We start from the raw sequence: 8,630 nt of genomic DNA on the forward strand, positions 1-8,630 counted from the left end.
TTACAAGAATGTTGAGATCCAACATCACCTTGTGACTACTAATTGTGACTCCTCACAATATATGACAAGTGTCCTTCTATCCTAGACATCTAGATTGATCAATGTGAGGCATAGACCGTGTCATCCTCTGACCAATCTAAATCTTGAACTCCAAGTAGACTCACTAAATCAAATGAGCTCAATATCTCATATTGACTCATTTGGACATGGCCATGCACTTCGTGGTCTCACTCTATCAAGAATATCGATGTCTCTCCCGTCATATAGGAGGGATAGATCCCATCTACATTACTCACATCCCTCTGCATAATTCGTTACATACACAGTAATCGCCTTTATAGTCCACCCAGTTACGGGTGACGTTTGACGAAACCAAAGTACATAACTCCTTATGTAGGGAACCATGGTGACTTCAGGTCTAAGGAGTAGTAGTCATACTAATAGCCACATGAGAAAGTATATGACACTCATATAACGATCCATGATACTTTCTCATAGCGGGTCATTCAGTATACATTCTCCAATGCATACTCATGTGTTAACTTGATATCTCTTTATCCATGACTTGTGAGATCAAGTCATCGAGTTGACCTACATGCTAGTCTTATTGTATTAACATTGTCCCTGAATGTTAATACTCGACTAGGAATGATTAAGAGTAGTGTTCCCTATATCATCTCACTATTGGTTCAACTAACCGATTGATATAGGTGAGAACCTTCTACTCAATGACGCTATTATACTTAGTTTATTTGGCACCAATACAAGTAAATATAATAACCAAAACAAATGCCTTTATTTATATATGAATATGATACAATAAGTCCATAATACAATCATCAAATGATTGGCTCTAGGGCTCTAACTAACAATAACCTCTGTTATTATGGATGTGCATACTCTTAATCCCGATATAATAAAAAGTACATATACTTAGTATTTATATCTTTAATTTATCAATAGGTGAGATTTATTCGTTAAATCAATAGGCCCGATAAGTTGGGAAATAATATTATTTATATAGTATGTTGTTGATTATAGAAGGAAACTGTTTCCTAATTATCTAGGTTGATGATGCCCCCTTGAGAAGCTCAAAAGGATTGTCATGTAAACCCTGCAGGTGGACTTAGTCCGACATGACATTGAAGTTGAGTTGTACTACTCTTGGAGCTAGATATTAATTAAGTGAGTTGTTAGTAACTCATTTAATTAATGGACATTCAATATCTTAAATACAGGGAGATTAATGCACTCATGATAAGAAGGAGCCCATAATGTAATATGGGATTGGTGTGGTAGTTCAATAATAACTCTTTAGTGGTATGAGCTATTATTGATGAATTTGAGTTGGGTGTTCGGGTCGAACACAGGAAGCTTAAGCTCATCAGGAGGCCAAAACCAATTCCTCCTCTCGGTCCCTGCTGTAGCCTCTATAAAGCCTCGCGTTCACCCGTTTTGATTTTCCTTCTTACCCAAATGAGAGGTCGACCACATCCTTGCTTGGTGGCCAAGCAAGGGGCCGGCCAAGCCCTCTTGGTGCCCAAGATGTGGGCTAGCCAAGCCATGCTTAGTGCCCAAGCATGGGGCCGGCCATACAAGAAGAGAATAGGAAGTTTTGTTAAAAATAAAATTGTGTTAAAATCTTTCCTTTTATAGCTTTCTACAATGGATTAAAAGAGAGATTTTAATTTTGTTAAAATCTTTCCTTTTTATAGTTATTTACAATGATTAAAAGAGAGATTTTAATTTTGTTAAAATCTTTCCTTTTGTAACCAACCATTATAGGAATAAAAGGAAGATTTTGTTTAAAACAAAATTTTGTTATAATCTTTCCTTTTATAGCTATTTAGAATGGTTTAAAAGAGAGATTTTAATTTTGTTAAAATCTTTCCTTTTTGTAACCATCTACAATAGAAAATAAAAGGAAATTTTATTAAAAACTTTCCTTATTAGCCGCTAGCAAAGATTATAAAAGAGGAGGAGGGAGGTGCCCAAAAACTAACACAACCTAAGACTCCTCTTTTATTCTCTTGTGTGGCCGACCCTTCTTCTATCTTCTTCTATTGTCTTCTTTCCCTAAAGGCCAGCGGCATCCATCCTTTCTTCTTCATTAGGGCCGGCGCCCCTTTGGAGAAGACTCTACCTTGGTGGTCGGTTGCTTGGAGGAGGAGGAGAAGAAGAAGAAGAAGAAGGAGGCCTCTTCACTTTGTATTCTTTGGTGGTCGAAAGCTTGGAAAAGAAGGAGAAGGTCGGGTGTCTCCATCTTGGTAGATTGTCGCCCACACGATGTCCAAGAAGAGGAGAGGAATACAGCAGAAGATCAAGAGGTCTTTAGCTACAAGGAATGGTACATCTAGTTCTTTATTCCGCTGCGAACTAGTTTAGCTTTTCTTTGTATGGTTCCTGAAATACCAACACAAGATTCTAGTGATTTTGTGTTTTGATTTTGTGCTTCGATTTTATGTTTCGATCTTGTGCTTCGATTGAGGTCTCTTTAGTTAAACCTAGAGTTTACTGTGAGGAGTTTAAATATTCAATTTCTTTGAAAGGCTTTGTCTAGAAAGTGGTGGATGATCCTATAACCAAGATGGTTGAGTGCCTCGCCAACGACCTGGAAGCCAATCCTTGAAATAGATATTTATTCAACTTCTGTAATATGGTTTAACTTCTGATAAACACATGGGGTTGAACTTGGATTAAAAATGTTAAGTTTCGTTTCCAATCCAATTTTAACTTATTAAAAACACATAGTTTGAACATGGAGTAAAAGTGTTAAGTTTCGTTTCCAATCCAAGTTTAAGAACACATGGGTTGCTAGGAAAAGTTCTGTGCTTGTACAAATTTTTGTACAGGGGAAATAGAACGAAATTCTGAGCAGCACCCAACACCCTTTCCCCATCTCCTATGAGGCGAGCCTCCTCTTTGGAAACACCCTCTTTGCCTCCATCATCATCTCAAGAAGAGGTCGTCCGAGAGAAGACGCAATCTTTTGAATGAACCTTATCTGTTCATCCCTCTTCCAGTCCAACCCCAGGAGACAGCTCAACACAGGAGACCCTTTCTCAACCAGGCGGCTTCTCACCACCTGCATTTTTTGTATCTCCTCGTACAAAGACCACTACTACTACACCGAGTCAGCCTTATCAATCATCGATCATCTTCACCTTACCGTCCACCCAGGATGTGGTCTCCCAGAAATTGACCCCTTGATGCACTGCTTAAATACTGCTAGGGGGTCGCTTAACCAATGATTGGGAGGATGCAGGAAATCAACTCGACGAGTTTACTCCTATGGATCTAGCATACGAGTATTCCTATGCATAAACCAAGGTAATATGATTTGATTTATTGTTCTGTACCCATATTGGGATATTCATATTGATGTTTATCTTTCAGCGGTGGGAAATGAGCATGAGCGTGATCCAACAATTGTACGCCCTAACCTGAAAAATGAGTCATTGAAACAACAAGTTTCTGAGGCAACTTCCACGCACACTGCCAAGCGACTAAGTGAATTAGAGCTTTACCTCCAAGAAGCTCGAGGGTTTGCAAAACCCGAACTCGAAAAAGCGGCCAAATTGAAAATTGCTCTAGATAACTCTGAAGCCCAACTCTAATTAGAAACAACACTCCGAGCAAAAATGAAAATAAAGTTGGATGAGAAAACTACAAAGATTTCATAATTGTCCACTCAATTGCAGGAGTTATGAGTTACACATACAGCCGGATCGGACAGTGACGCCATCGGGAGGTGATCTAGAGAGGTAAGGTTTCGTCGAATCATTGTTGATTTAAGGTTTAGCTAGATTAGAGATCTTCACAGTGTTGATCCTGCGGGTTTTAATTTTGGAAAGGAATTGGATCAGATTTGTGTTTCATTTTTCCTTGATCAGATTATCCTCCTCATCTTGCGGCTGATTGGGGGATTCGGTTGAAGAATTTGGAATCGATGAGGTGTTCTTGAGCTGTCGGGCAAAGGCTAGAAGGGTTGTGCTTGATCAATCATCTTCTTGCTTGGCCTACTTCTTGATCTGATTGGTGTCAGGGAAGTGAGGTTCTGTTCTTTTGTTGTGGTGTTCTTTGATCCGATAACTCAGTTTGGTTCCGGCAGCATCTATTCAGGTTAAGGTAAGGTGAGTAGAATTGGTGTTGGATTCCAATCTTGATCAGATTAGTTAATTCTTGTTGGTGTGATTCGATTGATTCTAATAGGTGTTGTATGCTGTGATACTGGAATTGTGATCGTAAGGTGATTTCCAGCAGCATCACCTGTGGCTTTCAATTAGTGAGGTGAGTTCTTCTCTCTATGAACTACTTAGTTGTGGATGATGTGTAGATTTAGGTATGATTTGGATTACATAATTACTAGATGGTTAGTGATTATGTTTAGATTTATTTGTGCGGAATTAATCTAATGGAATTGTTAGGGTTAGGGTAATTAACCCTAGTCAACCGTTGGATTTCTAATCTAATAGGTGATTAAGGATTAGGTAACTAATCCTAATTAACCATTAGATTAATTAGGTAGATTGAGGTTGAGTTGATTAGGGCTTTGCCCTAATTTAGTATTAGGGATTTTATTTAGCTATTCATTTGGATTTAGCTAAATAAAATATTTATATATTGTTTGACACAGGACTCTGATTCGAGACGGGCGTCTCGACTTCGGATTTGCATTGTACCTTCTATTTGAGGCGGGTACCCTCTGACTTATCTTTTGATAGTGTCTTATGATATGTGCAGTTTATATATACTTACTAGTGTTGGTAGTTAGTATTTTCCTGGGTTTAGTTTAGTTGATACCTGATACATGCTTCTACTGTTATCTACTATACATTAGGCTGGTATACCTTTACTTCTTACCATGTGTATATATGTTCATGGATATGGATATTTATAGTGCTTCACTATACTGGATTAGTTGTTATACATGCTGGATATGTGATGTTGGGTTTATGCTGTTTATTATCATCGTTATATATGTGTTTGTCTGTTTGGTATCTACACATATGGAGGATATGTTCAGGTATGACATATTGTAGCCGCATGCACCATATCGCATGATTGCATGCTGGACGATTGACGACTCCATTATTGTTGAGCTCGTCGGCCGGCTACATTGACCTGCGCACCACGTGACCACTACATGGGTAGTGGCACAGCACACAGGGTGTGTAGGTTGCCCGGTGGTGCTCCGCTGGAGGCTCCACTCATGGGTAGTGTGATAGGCAGCGTGGTAGCACACCGGGGTCCCTCCCCGTCATTGTGTGTTGGGAGATGAGAGCATTGCGCTCTCTCCTATAGTTGAGGTTGGAGGATAGGTGTACTTCGGTGCATCCCGTCCACTCGGTCACTCTTTAGGGGTAGTGACGGCAGAGTGCACGGTGTCACAGCCCTACCCACGCGGTCTCACCATTGTGTGTGAGATGCTGACTGGCGTCAGGGGTGACCATGTCATATTGCATCATATGCACAGATTGCATTTATTGTGATTGTTGCATATTGGATGGTGCACTTGGGTGACTGCATATGATTGACATGCATACAGGATACATGCGTATTTGCTCTGACTATCTTTATCTGTGTATGTCCATAGTCATTCGCCCGAGCCTCGCAGGTGAGTACAGTTTATTTCAGTTATGCACTTCTTATATTCTTGCAGTAGATTGTATTTCATGCTTATTGTTGGTTACTGCAGTTTATTTAGTTATGCATACCTGTTATACTTAGGAGACTGTACTATATATGTATACTGTTAGGATGCTGTACCGTAGGATGGTTCCTGGTAGTTATATGTTGTTGTACATATCTATTGGATTACCTGCTGAGTTCTTTGGACTCACCCCGTTGTTACTATTTTTCAGGTTGAGGCCGTCGGGAGATATTCCAGTCGCTAGCCCCATTATCGCGAGGATTTTCTTTGTCGGATTATATTTTGCTTTTGCATCTTATATACTTGTATTGTGGGTTTGTATTGTGGACTTTATATCGAACACTTGGGTTTACTACTTTTGGTTTTCCGCTGCGGATATATTTTCTTTACTTCGTGGATTTTGTCTTTCCTCATTGTAGTGGAGTAGGATGTTTACATATATCTTCGAGATTCTATATCGTCTTTTCTTATTAAACTGCGTGGATTGATTATATGTTGAACTGTGTGGAATGTTGATATAAACTACGTGGTTTGTTTCTTATTTGTATTGTATTGTTCCGGCCGTGTGTGGCCGAGGTATAGATATATGTATTCTGGATTCATATTGTCACCCGTACAGGGGAGATGCTGCCGAAATTTCTTCGGACAGGGACTACCTGGGGCGTGACAATTCTTTTGGTATCAGAGCTAGGCTCCGATTTCGGATTTTTGTGTCCTGGAGTTTGTTAGCGTATCTGGATTTTCGGGATTTTATCTTATACCAATTTATTTGGTATCAGAGCAAAATTTTGCGATACCTACTTGTCGGGTTTCGGATTTACGATACTTACTTTCGTGAGCATTTCTCGGTATTTTGGATTTGTATGGATTTTCGTCGACTTACTCATTTCGGAATTTCGAGGTATTTTGACGAGGTTCTATTAGTTCTATTTGGGGGCTAAGCATCGACAGGATATCTCCATACGGCAAATAGGTAAACTAGGTAACTTTATAGTTTTTGTACCTGTAGTGATATCTGGGTAACTTTTGTTTACAGATATGACACCTACGCGTGTTCTGGTACCGAGACGTGGGTGACCACGTAAGAGGCCGATAGATTCTCCTGAGATAGAGTCTTCAGAGAGGTCTGCTAGGGTTGAGCCTGTCCGTCAGGGGCAGATTCCTCAGGACATTGTGGGTACGTCTGCGTATCAGATCCCGATAGTTCCGACGTTAGAGGTACCTACCTCGACTGTACCACCAGTGGTACCACCGTCGGTATATTCAGCACCTCCCCCATTAGCTGTACCCGCAGAGTACCCGACACCCTCTCTAGCTGTGCATGCTACCGCGTACTTGGCACCGCAGACACATGTGCCGATTACTACATATTCGGCACCAGTACCGGCAGCACCGGCTGTTTCTTACCCGGTACCACCCACCATACCTTCAGTGGCCCCTACATATGTCTACTCAGTAGTTCCTCCATCAGTACTACCCATAGGAGCAGTCCCAGTGGTTCTGCCCAGTGCTGCAGCGATTCCCACTGACATAGTTACAGCACGTGCATGGAACCCAGCCTTAGCAGAGTCGGCGAAGAGTCGATTCACATTATTCCGCGGGGAGACTGATCCGAGCATAGCTCAGTCCTGGATTGATACTATGGAGCGGACATTCTTTTACATGGCCTGCTCCGAGTGGGAGTAGGCCGAGCTGGCTGCTTACCACCTGCGAGATGGGGCAGAGATCTGGTGGGACACACAACGTTCCATTATAGGCGATCATCATAATACCTGGACGAGATTTAGGGAGGCATTCGAGAGTCAGTATTTTCCCCGAGCATAGTCTGCGGCAGAATAACCGCTCAGTGATGGAGTATAATGCTGAATTTAATCGGTTGGCCAGATTCTGTCCTGAGTTAGTTGCCGATGACAGATCTCGTATGCTTCAGTTTATCCAGGGGTTGGACGGACATCTTCAGCTGAACATTTCTGGTTTTAGTACTTCATCATTCACCGAGACACTGGATAGAGCTCTCATGATTGAGTCCACTCATCGGAGAGTGAATGCAGATAAGAAGAGGAAGCAGACTGATCGGACTTTCGGACAGAGCCAGCAGCCACAGACTACGGGACAGCAGCAGAGCAGTCGCACTCAGACGGGTCAGGGTACTTCTGGGTCATCTGGCCGACACCAGAAGTCAGGACGATCAGGACGTTTCCGGTCTGCTCAGCAGAACCGGAAACAGTCCACTAGTGACTCTTTTTGCACCAGATGCAGATCCCGAGATCACATCACTCTGCGTGCTCCTTAGGACAGTCAGTTTGCTATCATTGCAAACTGCCCGGACACATAAGACGAGACTGTACGCTGAAGTCTCAACAGGTAGCCTCCGGGATTTCTGTTTCGGGAGGACAGGCTGATCAGTCCGCTACTCAGCGAGGGGGGCCGAAAGGCCAATCTTCGCATCGCCAGCAGAGGCCAGCTCCCCCTGCGACAGCTGCATATGGCATGTACGGTCAGGAGTGTTCTGGTGTTCTTATGGAGTCCCAGAGTTCTATTTATGGACCTCAGTATCTGACTCAGGGGCAGTATCAGTTACAGCCCCAGCCACCGGTTCAGTACATACTGCAGCCCATAGTCCCATCTTTGACTCAGTGTCCAGTACCGACTCAGTGGCAGGCTCAGACTCCGACGCAGCAGCCTTTGGCAGTGCTACCGTCTCTACTAGGCGAGTTCACGCAGTCACCAGAGAGGATGCACAGCGGGCTGACGGATCCATTTTCCGCGGTACGGTTTTACTTTATGCATTTTCTGCTGATATGCTAATTGATACAGGTAGTTCACATTCTTTTATATCTTGTGCATTTATGAGAGAGATTGGTAGACTACCTTCTTGTAGACCGCGACGACTGACCGTCTCCTTACCATCTGGTGATACCTTGGATGTCACTCAAGAGGTCAGAGGTTGCCCGTTAGATTTTGGTAACATTATACT

Source organism: Zingiber officinale, chromosome 2B (assembly GCF_018446385.1).
Source record: "Zingiber officinale cultivar Zhangliang chromosome 2B, Zo_v1.1, whole genome shotgun sequence".
NCBI classification, from domain to species: Eukaryota; Viridiplantae; Streptophyta; class Magnoliopsida; order Zingiberales; family Zingiberaceae; genus Zingiber; species Zingiber officinale.